This window comes from Miniopterus schreibersii (genome assembly GCF_964146895.1).
Source record: "Miniopterus schreibersii genome assembly, chromosome: 11".
Taxonomy (NCBI): Eukaryota; Metazoa; Chordata; class Mammalia; order Chiroptera; family Miniopteridae; genus Miniopterus; species Miniopterus schreibersii.
Window position 1 is genome coordinate 53,841,549 of NC_138111.1, and position 15,202 is coordinate 53,856,750.

A 15,202-nucleotide genomic window follows, 5' to 3' on the forward strand; every position below is an offset into this window, starting at 1 on the left:
GTATTAACTGCATTTTCAATTTATGACATTTTTAACATCTGATGGATTTATTGGGACATACCCTTATTGTGAGTTGAGAAGCATTATGTATCATTTTTTCAATGGCCTTGTGAACTAATTCTGTCATCTGTGTCAGTTTTGGATTGGATTTAATTGTTTGTTTTTTCTCATTATGAAAACATTGTTTGTTTTTGTTTTGTTAATCCTCACTTGAGGATGTTTTTTCCATTGATTTTTAGAGAGAGTGGAAGGAAGCGGGGGGAGAGAGAGAGAGCGTGCAATGTGACAGAGACACACTGATTGGTTGCCTCCTGCATGCACTCCAACCGGAGCCGGGGATCAAACCTGCAACCCTGTATGTGGCCTTCACTGGGAGTCGAACCCGCAACCATTCTTTCTGTCTGTGGGCTGATGCGCTAACCGCCAAGCAAAACTGTCCAGGGCTTTTTTTTTTCTTCTTTACATGTTTGATAATCTTTGGTTTTGGGATATTATGAATTTTACCTTATTGGATATTTTTATATTCCTATAAAAATTCTTGAACTTAGTTCTGGGATACAGCTAAATTACTTGGAAACAGTTTTATCCTTTTGTGTCCTGCTTTTAAGATTTTCTGGAGAGGGCCAGAGCAGTGTTTACTCTGTAGCTAAAGCACCTGACTTTGCACCACTGAGGCCAGACCTCTCCGAGCTCCCTACTCAGTGCTTGGTCCGTTATGGTTTTCCAGTGTGCCTGGTGGGGATAAGCTGTTCCTAGCCCCATGTGAGTGTCGAGCGCTCTTCCCTCCACCTTGGGTGGCGCTTTCTGCACTCTCGGTTAGTTTCTCCACATGCCTGTGCTAATCAGTCCTCCACTGAGTCAAGGGGACCCTCTGCGGACCCCACAGCTCTCTCTGCATGCGCGGCTCTCCGCTCTGGCACTCTGCCTTCTAAGTTCTCATTCTGAGACCCTGATCTCTGAGGCTTCAGATGCGTTTTTCCTGTGTGCACGGTGGGCTGGAGAACCTTTCAAAGTTGGGACCATTGTGGGGCTCATCTCATTTGTTCCCTTCCATCATTTCCTGATGCCCAGTCTTGAAAACTGTCGTTCCTTACACGCACATGCACACACACATGCACACGCACATGGATGCATATGTATCACCTGGTTGGTTGGGTGGCTTCAGGCAGGAGGGTGAATCTGTCCTTATTACTCCACCTAACCCTGGAACTGAAGCTGATGGAATGCTTTCGGAACAGTCAGAGCCTCTTAGCTAAATGTTATTTGGAGGCATCCATTGTGGTCCAGTGGGGACTGTGACATAAGGCTGAGTGTCATCCTCTTTCTACCAGTTACCAGCTGTGTACGCTGCCGCAAGGGACAGGTTCATGGAGCCTTCTAGTTGGATGAAACGTTATAGATTATGTGGTCGACCCTCCAACTGATGACTAAAACCCTCTCTGCAGTTTTCCCTGTACTTTCTCACATTGGGCAAATTTCCTCAGAATCCATTTCCTATTTTATTTTTATTTAATTTTAATTTTATTTATTTTAAATATATCTTTACTGATTTCAGAGAGAAGAAGGGAGTGGGAGAGAGAGATATAGAAACATCAATATGAGAGAGTCGCCATTGATCAGCTGCCTCCTGCCCGCCCCCAACTGGGGACTGACCCTGACCGGGAATCGAACCCCGATCGCCTGGATCCTAGGTCAGTGCTCAACCGCTGAGCCACGCCCGGCCGGGCACATTTCCTATTTTAGATGATTCTCATGGTTTGAAACTTTTTTCTTATATAAGCTAAAATCTGTCTTCCACTAACTCCCATCTAAATGTGTCTAGTGAAATCCTGTGAAATTTATCTGATCCCTTTTCCACGCAGTCGCCCCGCTCGTATTTGAGGGCTGCTTGCTTCCTTCCTTCCCGGGTCATCTCTCCCGGATAAATATCTCTGGCCTCAGTTGTCTTATCCCTAGAATGCGGTCCTTTTTGAAAGGGTTCCTGTATGTGTGGGTGCCTTCTTGAGTGCCAGCTGCAGAAGAGAAAATGCTGTCTCCGCCTCCCAGAAACTCACTGGGGACAGATGTCAAATAATGCAGCAGAGAGAGAAAAATGCCTATTAATAGGAGTGTGCGGAGTGTGCTGGGCCCTTCACAGGATCTCAGAGGAGATGAAATTAAGGTATCCGAAGTGTAGTTTATACACTAAAAAGGACTGTTAATAAGTGTTTGGCATTATTATTAGCAGTAAACAAAGATCGACAGCTGACCTGTCCCATTATTTTTCCTGAAGCCTGTTATACCTCCAACCTTTTCAGTTTCAGGTTCTGTCTGAAACCTCTGGGTTCCACACAGTGAGTGAGTTTTGATATGTGATGGTGCCCATGGGAGGGTGGAAACATACCAGTAAGTTAATTGTTCCTCTTGCAGATTGTTTGGACTGAGCTCTTATAAAAGACACCTTGAACTTGGTGAACTTTTATGTGCATTCAGGTCTTGTGAGCTGGGGGCTCTGTAAATCCCTACTGATGCCTTTTTGTTTAACACTTTGAAACTCTAGATCGCAATGACAGTACTTCAGCATTTACCATACGGGGAACCAGAAAACAGATTCCAGAAGAAAGCAGTGCAAAACTCAGGTATCGTGATTTCGTAGCACTAGGTCATGCTGTATCCCCATCATGGGTTTTAGGGCTTCTCGTTGGAATTTTTCAAGCATCTCATTGCATTGCCAGCATTATAATACATGGAATTAAGAGGAAGAACTATATGTAGACATGACATGCTACTGAGGTCAGGCTTTGGGAGAGCATACAATGTGGCAGCATTTCTTACATTGGCGGAGTACGTTAAAAACGCAGATTTTCAGACCCCACCTCCCGATATTCTGATTTAGCCACTCAGTGGGTTTTGGATGGGCAGGGGAGCTGCAGTGTACTTGAAATATGTTTCTGGACAATCCGAGCACAAGTGGGTCCATCCCACTTTGAGAAACATTGGGGGGGTGGGGTTCAAGACTGTGATGTGAGGGCAGAAAATCTTGCCCAGTCTCTGACCCTTATTTGTTCTAAGTCTACTTAAAAAAAAAATCAGGAATTTATATCATGAGGAGTCAAAAGGTGAATTAGACAGTTTCTGTTCTCAAAGACTCTCTAGTCTAGCCCTAAGATACCTGTATCCCCTGGTTTCGTCAGGGCAGCTAAATGACTTTGGGTAGGTTACTTCTACATTTACTCAATGTAATCTGGATATTACAGTCTATCTGTTTTTCATGGGCATTGGGAAAACTAATTGAAAATCAAGTGTCTTTCCAGTGTCAGAGCAAGTGTTACTTTACCCTGTCTTAGCATTAAATGTGCTGAATGTTATTTACTTTCCAAAGTGGCTAAGTTAACTAAGATTCTAAACTCTAAATCTTAAAGCACTGTAGGTGTGAGTTAACTATTTCTAGACTGTAGGAACTGTTTCCAGGCCTATTTCCAATCACTGTTTTCATGATCTGCCAAATTTAGGGCAAATTAAAAATATGAAAAAAAGAGCAAGCTTACCTGGAATATTAAGGTAAGCTTTTGAGTCACACACGCCTGTCTGAGTGCATTGGAAAGTCTTAATGCCCTGTGCTTATTCATATTTAAAGTATAGTACTATAGGGAGAATCTTTTCTACACTTTTTGTTCCACCTGCATATAATAAACTATAAATCTTATCTATTTTTTTTTGAAAAGCAGAATTTATTTTGTATTTCTGTTACTTACTTATAAAAACTTCCATATATTTTAATATGTTGAGTATCCTATTTGTAAAGTTGTAGCTGTCCAAAACAAACCAAGTTATCATGGACAAGTAGATGTGAATTTGTAGTTTATCAATAGAAGGAAAGATGTTTTAATTTTTTCTGCTTGGCTCTAAAATTATAATTTTAACAGCATCTGTTCTTACAAAGAAATTGACTTGGTACCAAGACATGATGCAGCGAAGAGACTAACCTGAAAATGAATTAACTGTATGATCTTCTGCCTCTTTGTAGCAGGGAGGGGACAAAAGAAACAAGAAATTGATTTTCTGGCCTTCTTCTGACAGTTTAGGCGAAATGACATATGAGGAAAAGTGAGAAATAAACATAAAAGACAACTTTACAAAAGCTCAAAGTCTTGGGGATTTAAGATGCACAGCTTTTTAAACTGGCAGTTGTTAATTTATGAGCCATGATGTCGATTTGTACAATGACCTCTTCATAGGTGAGCCACCAAAATGTGACCACTGTACACAATTAATGTTGGTAGAATAATTGCTACATTATCTTCTAGAAGAAACATTTTGATGAGATTGAGTGGCTGTGTGTTGTTGAGCAGGGTACAGCTGTGGCAAACGAGATGTGGGGAAGCTTTGTTGGAAGGTTAGACTAGTTAACAAAACGAGGTCTGTAGAGGTCTGTATCTCAGGCTAGGTTGGCTACTCCTTTCTGAATCCTCTAGCTCTTCTCTTTCTAGCTAACTTACTTGGGTTCTGCACCTCTGTCAGGCAGCCCGAGATTGGCAGTTTGGTTGCACTGATTATACGACTTTTGATTTGGGCTTTGGCTCCTATATACAGACCCACCCAGCCCCTTATCTGACTTAGGAAATTAGCATTCAAATGGCACACCCAGTGGTTTCCCTGGAACTTGACTATTTCAGGTTTTCTTTTGGGATTACGGAAGTAATATATGTTCATCATGAAAAGTATAAACAAACAAAAGAAGGAAAATTTAAAAAATCTATAACTCTCTCACCAGAAATAGTTTTGGTATTTTGAGGACTTAACCTTGTCCTCCAGTAGTATTTTTCTATATGTATATTTTTAAGAGATAGGATCATGCTGTTTTAAGCCTGACTCATTGTCACTTTACGAAATAGAATGAATATCCTTTCCATCATTTTAAATGGTTGCTGTGTGTTCCATTATCGTATTTTACTTACCTAGTCTGTTGATTCTTTCTTAGGAAAGTTTCTCTTAAATTTTCCTAGTACCATTCTAGCTGAAGTAAAGAAAAAAGTATATTTTCACTTGTGATCACACATATGTGCACTTATATACATGTTTCTCAGTATGTGTTTGTGGCTTTGACTATTGGAAAATTAGGGCAGTGAAATAGGGGCAGCTCTATAGAGAACCCAGGGGTGATGTCAGTGGTAAAGCTCAGGCCTCCTGCCTGCGTGATCCCAGGTAATCTCTTACCAGGGAGATCATGAACTTGAACTCCATAGGCTGAATTACAGCCAGACAATGTTCCCTCTGCCTGTCTGCATTGCTAATAAAATAATACCATGATTACAACAATAATATAAAATATGTAACAATCAAATAATATCATTATAATTATAGCCATCATTTGAAGGACTCACTCAGTGCCAGGTACTGTTCGAAGCACCTTCACCCACATTAGCTTAATCTTTGTTATTTAATCTCCATAACCACCTCATGGAGGGCATGTACCGTGAAGCACAGCAATATAAAGAGTATTCCAAATTTCTAAACCATTATTCAGACTTATCCAGGGAACAGGCAAAACAAACTGTTACCTGCCTTCAAAGTCCGCAGTGTGGAAAGTGAGGGTCTCTCGAACGGGGATGGTGAACAGCGCTCCAGAAGTTAGCAGGCCTTTCTGCACTGATTCATTTCTGATGCATGGATTATTGCCGCAAGGAACCCCTCGAGGGAGAAAAGCTGTAAAGGCAGCAAGCAGAAAAAGCACTGGAATATATAAATACTTCCTTAATGGTTATTTTTAAATGCTGTGCTTAAGATGGGCCAGATTTTCTGACCTTTTTAAAAGGGAAAAAACAAACTTCTTATGAACTGATGGTGTGACTAGGATTCTTAGCCAGTGACACTCTGAGCCCTGGTCATGTAAGATGTAGCCCAAGTGCATGTAGAATATTCCTAATAATAGCCAGGGACTCACTCTTCCCCGGTGTCCATATCCCCTGGGAAGTCCAATCTGCAGCCTGCTTTTAGGTGAGGAATCTGAGGGTGCTGCAAAAGTGAGGCGCCTGCCCAACGTGACATTCCTGGGAATGGGGGAGCTGGAACCCAGGAAGTGTGGCTTTTCAGGCTTTCTTTCAGTTAACCTTTGACCTGAGCTGTACCTGCCAAGATAAGGCAATGTGATTACGAAAATCTTGTATTTATTGAGCTGTCTTAGTCTCCACTTTTGAACAAATGACAGTTTCCCCCTGTATTATAGTAACTTATAGACTTTCACAGGTGTGTGGCTGTTACCCTCTTGATGCTGGACAAGAGCTTATTGAATAGAGTTAATATCCAGGATTCAAGAGAAAGCATTGCCTCTATGCCATCATGAACACTCATTTCCTTTTGGAAATGTTTTCTTTGTTTTGTTTCATTTTATATTTGTAATTTAACTATTTTACTTTTGAGTGTACAGTAAAATGTTGGTTTATAAAAATTCCTGCTGTTACCGAATGGCTCATCAGGATGACACACCTCTGGGCCATTTCCCTTCACTGATAGAGCCGCTGCTACCACTTACTTTCATTGTAACTTAGCCATTTTCTTGTCAGTAGTTGATGTCCTATCTGATTATAGGCTTCCAGCAGGAGGTGGTAGATGTAGGTGAGAGATGCGTATCCTGGGCACTGCATATAATTAGCGGGTTCTCTGAGTGAGCTCATTACGTCCCCGGTTCTCTCACAGGTGTATTTTATCTAAGTCGCTGGTACCTGATTTGTAAATTTGTTTCAATTGTAAAAGATACACAGTACTCTAAAATAGAAGCACATTTAAAATACACAGAAAAAAGACACACACACACACACACACACACACACACCCAAACCTTTTCCGAGAGCCAAAGCAAGCTTATTGCAGTGGTATAAATAAATGGTCTCTGTAGATTTAGTTTGCATTATTTCTACACCAAAGTTTTCATAATGCACCTTCAAATTCTCACCTTCTATACTTCTTACCTTCTTTTGTAGCACTAAGAATCAGTGTTCAGGGAGCCTCCTGTCATTTCTCCTGAATGTAACCCAGGAGCTCATCTACGTATATGCATAACCAGTGGGCACAGGGGATAGTGTGGTGAAGGCCTGGGGGCGGGGCAGGGCCGGGAGGAGGGGGGAAGAGGGAGGAAAACTGGGGGGACATCTGTAATACTGTTAACAATAAAGTAAAAACAAACAACGACAAAGTCACGTGAAATGAAATACTTCTTCACTATATTTCTTCACTATATGGCTGTGCCACACACACCCCCGAAAAGACTTATATTTTCAGTTAAAAAAATGAATGAATCAATTCTCTGGTTGCCTTATGTAATTAATCTCACATTACTTTGCCTTCAGGGTCACCCACATGGTACATACTTACAAGCCATGAATAATAATTTAGTAACTCCTTTCTGAGAACCAGCAGATGATTCTGTACATCTTTCATACATCAGCGTAAATACAGAATGGCTCGCTGGCAGGTCTGGGTGATAAGTGTATCCCTACAGTCTGTAGAGATGAAAGATCTGGTAACTTCTCATAAACTTTCAAACCATGTACAGGAGAGGTTTTCGCTGTTTAATGAAAAGGCAGGTTTTAGGTGAAGTTTTTTAACAACTGCGAGCTGTACTTTTGTTCATGTTTTCTCTCAGCATGACCTCCCTGAGGCAACCCTCCATTCTTCCTCTGTGTGCCTGAGATTCTTATTGCCTAGAAGGATAAGCAGATATTTCTCAAATATTTTTTTCTGGGTTTTCTCTGTCCCCCAGTCAAAACTTACTTGTCATGTCCTCATTTTTCTTTCAACTCTCTGGCCTCTATTGCTTTTGATGAGAAGTCAGCTATACCACAGTGGAACAGGTTGCTTTTCTTTTATTGATTTCAACAATTTTATTTCTCTTTGGCTTTCAACATTTTGATGAGTCTGGGTGTGAATTTATCCTACGTGGAGTTCATTGCGCTTCTTAGAAATATAGATGAGTGCTCTTCATCAAATTTGGGAAGTTTTCAGCCCTTATTTCTTTGAATATATTTCTGTTCCTTTCTCTCTCCTCTCCTTCGGGTACTTTCCTTATGTGTGTGTTGGACATTTAATGATGTCCCACCTTCCTGAGGCTTTTCTTTTTTCTTTTTTTCTTCCTGTTCTTTGCATTGCATAGTCTGTTCATCTGATATCAGGGTTGCTGATTCTCCCTTCTGCCAGTTCAAATCTACTGCTGAGCCACTCTAGGGAATTCTTTTAGTTACTGGTGTTTAACTCCAGAATTTCTATGTGGTTCTGTTTTGCAATTTTTTTAAAATTTATATTCTGTATTTGATGGGACATTGTCATCACACCTTTCTCTACTTCTGTAAGCATCATTTCCTTTAGTTCTTTGAGCCTATTTATAATGGCTGCTCTCAAGTCTTTGTTAAATCTAACTTCTGGGCACCTGGGAGTTTCTATTGCCTGTTGTTGTTGTTCCGCTTGTGTGTGGGTCATACTTTTCTGGTTTCTGGTTTTCCTTTCATTTTTTGCATGTCTCATAATTTTTTTGAAAAATGCACATTTTGGGTAAAATACTGTAGCTCTTCTGAATGCTGACACCTCGGACCTCTTATTGGAGAAAGTTTCTTGAAGTTGTTGTTTACTTGGTCGCTTGTTTACCTCTTTAGGGACTTGGCTGGACCAGTTCTGTGAAGTGTATTTTATTATGTATTCTGTGACTCTCTTACTCGGATTTTTTTTCTTGTTTTTATTTTTTGGGCTGGCTTCCTACGGTTTTTCGCTGGGTCAGCATACACCACTTATTGATCAAAGTTTGTGCGTAAGCCACCTTTACCAGTTGGATGTGCCCAGCTTGTACACTGCTTGCACCCTTTGGTGAATTTACGATCGCCCCCCCCTCTTTCAGCCAGGAGCTCCTTTCTCGAGTCTTCCTGAAAGGGAGCAGCGCTGCCTGGCACACAGCCTTCTAGACCTTGAGGGTGAATCAGGTTTAATTCTTAAGCCCGACTCCCTGACTTCCTCCTGAGAGCGGCTTATTGTTTAGCAAGTATTTGGTCAAAGGTTGTGCTTAAGCCCTTTGAGTCAGTGAGGCTTCTGCGTTTTGCTGATGGATCAGCGTAAGACTTGGGGAGTTCTTTTGTGTCCTCCCGGTGTCTGGTCACTCCTGAGTGGGTGCAGCCTAGGGTGTCTTCTCAACCTTCTGCACCCTGGGGGCTGAGTGTGGTCACAGGAGCACTCGTCTCAGATGGTCCATCATCTCACTTCGGTTACTAACGTCTTGAAGCTGCCAACCCCTGTGTAATTTATTGCTTGCCACCAAAATCTCCATTGTTTTTGACAGTGTCCTTGAGCATGATCTTCTCCCTACTCTATACCAAACAAAGTCAGTTTCCTCAGGTGGCATGGTGGGGCTCTGTCATTGGGTTGTGACTTCGTATAGCCTCATGTTCCTTTGCTGTACTGTGAATGCCACTTCATAGGAAGCATGCAGTGCGTGTCTGAATGAGTGAGCGGATGAATGAATGGATGTGTATCACATCCCTGCAGGATGGAGCCACATTGCCTAATGCAGGGACCAGCTCCTGGACACGTTCTTCTTGGCCTTACCCGTCTCTGCCCCATCCTTCCTGCTCCCTCATTCTGCAGGCTGGGACCACGACCCAGAGGAACTGCTGGCACTTCTGTGTCCTAGGCTCTGCTTTGGGGAACTCCAAACTAAGACAACACATGGGCATGAAAGAACAAAACTGCCATTGGAAAGGCTTAGTGGTACCTCATGGGGGTGGGGGAGGGCAAGGAGCATAAAAGGAACCTGAATTATATTTTTACATTTTATTTATTTAAAAATATCCACAACAGGTAGTGGAAAATGTTAGCTTTTTAAAAGCTGAGTGGTGCGTAGAGGGGTGTCCACCTTTCGGAGTTTGAGTGAATGTCCCAGGTTTCTGTGTGAAGCTAGTCTTCCTCTTTGGCTTTTCATTTTTATCCAGGAAGCTGTTTCTTGTGGTGCTTAAATGCAGTTCCTTCTTGGCATGTTCATCATCTCAGTGTGAGTAAAGTAATTCTTCATAAGCGTAAAGGAAAGTGCCTGTGTTTAGCTGGTCGAGGAGAAGGTACATCAGGTCATTAAATTGCAAGAGACTCTCCCTCTATGTTTTTTGTTCTTCACAGTACAGCTTTGTCTTCCAACGGTAGTGTGGTGTCTCAGACCATCTGCTTTACTGAAGACACTCTCCTGAGCTTTCAGTGACAGGTTCAGCATATTCTTAAGTGAGGAAGTATTATGTAAGAGTAGATGGTAATTCACTCAAGAGAAACCACAGTTTGCAGGAAACCATAAAATAATTCATTGGGAAGATTTCTTTTAGGCTCCAGAAAATGAAGTCCCACTGTGGGTTTCCATGTGCTGTGCAGGGAAGGGAATCAAAACCAGAACCAAAGGACAGCAGCAATAGAGAGAATATATTGTGTGCTCTGAGCCTACATAGGGGCAGGATGTTTTCATTAGTGAGTTTGGGACTTGATGCATGTACGTGGGGCTTCTTCCAGAGAGAAGCCGTGTGTTCTCTTGCTCGTGCCAGGTTTGTGACAATCATGATTTTGTGGCCCTGCAAATGAAAGCAAAATGTTGCATAGCCCTTACCGCAGGAATGAAATCTCTCTTCCTAAGGCAGCATGCTTTTGTGGTGCCAGGCTCTCGTTTGGCTGAGTGGCTTTGCACTGAGTATATCTAGGGTGACATTTAAAAATTATAAACCCTCTCGTGTTTCACCTCCAATGCCCTGTTTTCTCTGTCCACCTTTTGTATTTCAGCTTTGCCACTGGCAGGGGAGTATTTTGTGAGAAAGAAAAAGAGAAAATGCTGTGATGTTCAGGGTAATGAAATCAACTAGAATTGAGTAGCAAAAATAAGTCAAAGGAAAAGATAGACCAAAGTGGTGCAGAGGCTGGCGAGCAGCTCCTCTGCCTTCTCATCAGCTTATACACTGAGCGAGGCTCCAGGAACTAGAGAGGAGCAGGAGCGAAATCCCTGGCTCTCAGGAACTTTAAGACGTCAGACAGGTATTCCGATGGATAATGGGGGTACAAAATACAATCTGACACGTGCCGAATGGAGGCAGGCCCAGGAGTGTGGGAGCACGGAGGGGTTTGGCTCTCTTCACAGTTGACCTAGAGAAAATATGATTCAGGAGACATAGAGGCAGAGGAAGGAAGTAACAGGTTTATCATTGGACAGTAAAGCTTCATTGATTTTAATCACTTCTTGCTGTTTACCAAGAACATGTTTAGCATCAGTTCTTAGCAATATAAACAGTTATAGAAAGTAAGTTAAACACTCTAAAGAATTTTTGCTCATTAAAGTATCCCACAGTGCTGCTGATTGATGTCTATTGATTACAGCCAGCCCAAGTAGACCCCTTCCTGGGAAAAAGGAGACTTATTGAGTGTGAGAATTAGGGGTCTCGGGTTTTAGTTCTGTCACTGGCTGTCTAACCATCACGTGTGTTCATCTTGCCCCGCTTCTTCAGTGGTTCCCATCACTGCTCCCATCCCTACTCTCCAGCGACACAGGTACCCATGGGATAGTGTATTCTCATAAAAAATGCAGATTTACTTTTGTAGTAATTCTCTTCTGATGGGTGACCAGATTTCCTTTCTCAAATCTCCACCCAAATTCTTAATTGGAATCCCTCATTTTGCAAAAATTAAAACAACCCCAAAAAACAACAAAAATCTACACTGCGTAGGCTCATGAATGTTTTCTCTTTCTTCACACATTTTCTTGCTTACCTTTTGCTAACTCAGTGAACTAATACACCACAGAATTTTGATAACATGAGTTGATTTGATAAGAAAACTTACGAGGTCACTTCTGAAAAATGCTTTCTCAGTATAGTATTGCTTTTTGAAATGTAAATTTTGAATTCATCTTTAACAAGTCACGGGTACCCACAGGTAAATTTTTTCCTCTTAAAGACCCTTATCTAGAGTGATATCATATATGTTAATGGACCTCAAATCTTTAGTCAGCCTGGGTTTTAGAAAGTATGTTTCTTCCTTCTACCACAGGTTAGTCCTGATAGAAACATTTGGAAGCCCCCACCTTGTAGTCACCGTGTCCAGGAATTTCCCTGTGGCCTTGTTGCTCTTCAGCAGCAGGGTGGGGTGGTGGGGCCTGTGGAGTAAGGAGTGCAGCTTTGCGCTGGTGGGGTGCTGTACAGCTGACAGAGCCCTCACTCAGTTATCTCACACACCTTTCAGACCTTCCCTGAGGTAGCTTTTAATCTGCAACCTCTTAAGGTAGCAAACTTAAGAGAGGTAAAATGATTTGTCCAAGGTTACCCAGCCTAGAAAATAGCACAAAATGCCCATCAACTTAAGAATGGATAAACAAGACCCGCTCTGTCCATACAACGGAATGTCATTCGACTAAAAAGGAATGAAGCACTGCCCGCCGGGCCTGGCTCAGCAGCTGAGCATCGACCTAGGATCTGGGAGATCAGGGTTTGAGTCTAAGTCAGGGCACAGGCCCGGGTTGCGGGCTCCATCCCTAGTCAGGGGCGTGCAGGACTCTCTCATCATTGTTGTTTCAGCTCTCTCCCTCTCCCCTCTTCTCTCTGAAATCAATAAAGATATATTAAAAAAAAAAAAGAATGAAGTACTGACACGTGCTAAACATAGATGAGCCTTGAAAATATTTGCTAAGTGAAAGAAGTGAGAAACGAAAGACTACGTAATTATAGGATTTTGTTTATACTTACCGTTCAAAATAGATAAATCCAGAGAGACAGAAAGGAGATTAGTGGTTGTCAGGGGGTGGAGCATTGGATGGAGTTGGAGGAAGGGACTGGTAATGTGCACAGTTTTTTTTGGTAATGAGGAACCTGTTCAAAAATGACATTATGGTTATGATCACACAACTCTGTAAATATACTAAAAATCATTGAATTCTATAATTTAAATGAGTGAACATTGTGGCATGTTAATTATATCTCAATAAAGTTGTTAAAATTGTTCATTCGTTCCTCTCTACATCCCAGAGCTTGAGGGCAAGTGACTTCAAAACAGTTGTCACTGGGCCCCCTTCTTAGTACATATTTGGCTTCACTTTTCCCCAGTCATAATAAAAGGTACCCCCCTCTTCTTGAAAGTCTCTCTCTTCTAAGTATTCCTTCATCCCTTCCTCTCTTGTCCAACTTGAACACACAAGAGGACAGCCTCTAAGAGTCCCTGTATTCACCACCTATGACTCATGAGCAGCTGCTGACATTACTACACTAGTAAACCTGTGCAGAATTAAAAAGAGACTATCTTTCCTGTGTCCATTCCATATTTTATATTTTGGCATAATTTTGTTAAGAGTTTTGCAAGTCGTCAACTCAGTCAAGCGCAAGTCTCCCACATGGTTGAAAAGCACTGGGCAGAAACTTGAAAGCAAAGGAAGCCATTAGCTCCAGTTTGGAATACGAGAATCATCTTGAGAGCCTGTCCCCAGTTTAATGCACAAGCCTCAGCGTTTAATTCTCTAAGCCTATAGAAAAGCCAAAACTCTGTTGTTCGTCAGATGTTGCGTATATTTGTATGGGGGTGGGAAATAGAACTATTATTACATAGTCGATCGAGGCAGCAGGAAATGGGATGATAAAGGGAGTAGCCTCTTCCCACACCCTGACAGCATCTGGGAGCGAAGGAGGCAGCTGGCTCTTCGGTGGTGGGGGATGCAGCGACATTACTCGAATATACGCCTTAGCTGCCGCAGCAGCCTTTCCTGTTACAAATATCCCGCAGGGGCAGAGAGGTCCGAATGGTTTAATACCAGCGACTGTGGGTAAAAAACCAAATGAGGAACTTGTATGTTGGGTGAGGGAGTTCTTTCTTTCTCTGGCTTCGGCATGAGCCTGCGAGGTGTGAGTCTCTAGGGAGGAGGGGCCGCAGTGCCGGCAGCAGGCCTCGCAGCTTGGGGTGGAAGCCGAACGGTGCACTTGGCAGAATGGAGCGTCTGTCGGCGCACGGCCTTCTTTGCGGTGATGGGCTGCTTAGAATTCAGGAAATTCTGCTGAGGATTAGAAATGGAATATATATATATATATATATATACTATGCTGTCACTAAGGTGCTTTAAAAATTTTTGGTTCGGATGAGGGAATTTCTGCAGATATGAGTTATCAAACTTGATATCTCAGACAAGGATATCCATCTTTCTGAGTTTTATTAGGTTATTCTTTGTTCTTAATTTAATTCCTTTGTCAGTGGGTCAATGGGGTTTTGTTTTTGGTATTAGATGGGTCTTGGATTTTTTCATTGAATGCTAACCGGTTGACCATCTACTTTTCGTGACTATCTCTGAAGTCTCTTCATATTTCTTCCTTATTATTATTTAAGGTAAAATTTTGACTTACTATTGCAGCTGTAAGCATGGTGCAAGTTGACTTTGGTTTAGGAAGAGAAGATCATGCTCCTCAGGATTAAGCTTGGCGGCCACATCTGGTGACATAAAATGCTATGTGGAGAGCTGAATCTGTTGATGTGTGAAATACTTGTAGAAAGTCTCTCAGATGTCTTCAGATACCCACTGGCTTGCAGTTTGTCCCAGGTGTTTGCTTTCTGAAAGCTGAAGTACCTACCTTGGGGGGAGGGAGGGAGGCCGTCCAAGCATTAGTGATGAAAATGGAGCGTATTCTGAGCTGCCTGCCCTGCGGCTGGGACCTAACAACTGTCAGTTACTCTGCTTGTTATGGGTATTTCATTCACTCCCAAATGGTATTTCTATTGCAGAAGGTGAACTGGAGGAAATATTATGCACAAAAATAGTCTGAAGATGTAGTTTCTGTTGTCGGATTCTTAGTATCCTTTGCCTTTGAGCCCATCTTACTGAGCAGTGTCACATGCACAGCAGTGTGCTTGGTCCCAGAGCAGCCGGACTCGTGGAATGATTGCTCTGGTCCCCACCCACTGCCGCCGCCTCTGGACTTGCTTGCACTCATTTGAGAAACGACTTCCTTGGTTCCTTCCATCCATCTCTTTCTCAATTCGCCCTCTACTTTCTGTGTTTTTTTCATGGTCTTTTTTTGTTGGCCTTTTATCTCTGCCTAGACTTTATTTGTGATGCTTTTCCAGTTTTACAAATCAAATACGTAGTGCTGACTCCACATGCCTCTCTCTTGCCGTGACTTCTCCCTAGAGGTTCAGACTCATATATACATTCACGTCCCTGTGAGACATATTTACTTGAACTTCAAACCCA

The 15,202-nt window shown here is 42.2% G+C and overlaps 1 protein-coding gene across 4 annotated transcripts in view; it reads left to right on the plus strand.

Moving 5' to 3' along the window:
• SH3GL2 (SH3 domain containing GRB2 like 2, endophilin A1) overlaps positions 1-15,202 on the plus strand; it is a 185,869-nt gene that overhangs the window by 115,624 nt on the left and 55,043 nt on the right. The window contains exon 2 of one of the 4 annotated variants that reach the window (XM_081151652.1): positions 2,540-2,618. The exons of the other annotated variants lie outside the window; for them this stretch is intronic. The gene's annotated coding sequence lies outside the window, so the exon portion shown is untranslated. The remainder of the gene's footprint in view (positions 1-2,539; positions 2,619-15,202) is intronic. 4 annotated transcript variants of the gene reach the window in all.